Raw genomic sequence first — 1087 nt, 5'->3', positions numbered from 1 at the left:
TACATGTTTGATAAAATGTCAATACTAGCTATGGAGTAGAATTTTTGTACTTGGCATAGGGTTTGGATATTGGAAGGGATTGAATAGTTATCTCAATAGTTGATTGAGAGTTAGGGATTGCTAATTGACTTGGAGTGCACTAAAGCTAGATTCCTATAAGGTGAAGTTAGGACTTGTGACTCAAGTTGGTTGTTTTCATTTGATTTTTCTCTATACTTAGAGGATAACTAAATGAAGCAAGGCCTACTAGTTGTCAACATTGAATGAGCTATGAGGATAGAATTTCCAATGCCAACCCTAAGTCAAGTCCTTTTGATAATTGATTGTTTGTTTCTCATTACTTGCTAAATTCTTCCAAGAACTCAACAAGGCTTACTAAAACAATAAGATGCATACTTTGGCAATTCCAAGGGAGAACGACTCGGGAGATATATACTCTCGGATATAGATTGTAGTTTTGTTTGATGATGGATTTCGCGTTGGTTTAGACTATACTACGATTGATCACTTGATAAATTCTACACCAACAAAAATTCATTTGTCAGCTCCCCCAAGACATACAAAAAGAAGAAATGAAGAAGGGCAACAAGCAGAAGAGGAGCAAGAAGGAGAAGAAGGAGAAGAAGGAGAAGAAGAGCAAGAAGAGCAAGGGATTCCAGAAAGAAGGCAACAAGTTCCCAGAGACCCCATGGACATGAGCAGAATGCAGGAAATCATGGAAGGATTATCTCAACAATACATGAGGTCTCAGGAGAGGCAAGAGGACTTCCACCTAAAGATGATGGACATGCAAAGAAATTTTGAATCAAGATTCCTGGATCTGCAAAGGGAACAAAATTTACAATTACAGGAATCCCTCAGCCACATCTGCCAACACCAAGATGCCAATATGTTGGCACTCAAGGAAGCCACTACTCTGCAGAATGCGAGATACTCAGTTCAAGCTGATTACAACATCAGCTCTCAAATCAAGCTGAACTACATAGGGGAACATCTACACAAGATAGACCCAGCATTCCCAGCTTTTGATGAGTATTTCAAAGGGAGGAAAGAAGGAGAAATAAACAAGGCAATGGTCCTTGAAAAA

Source organism: Arachis duranensis, chromosome 9 (assembly GCF_000817695.3).
Source record: "Arachis duranensis cultivar V14167 chromosome 9, aradu.V14167.gnm2.J7QH, whole genome shotgun sequence".
NCBI classification, from domain to species: domain Eukaryota; kingdom Viridiplantae; phylum Streptophyta; class Magnoliopsida; order Fabales; family Fabaceae; genus Arachis; species Arachis duranensis.
Note: the sequence above shows the minus strand (reverse complement) of the source record.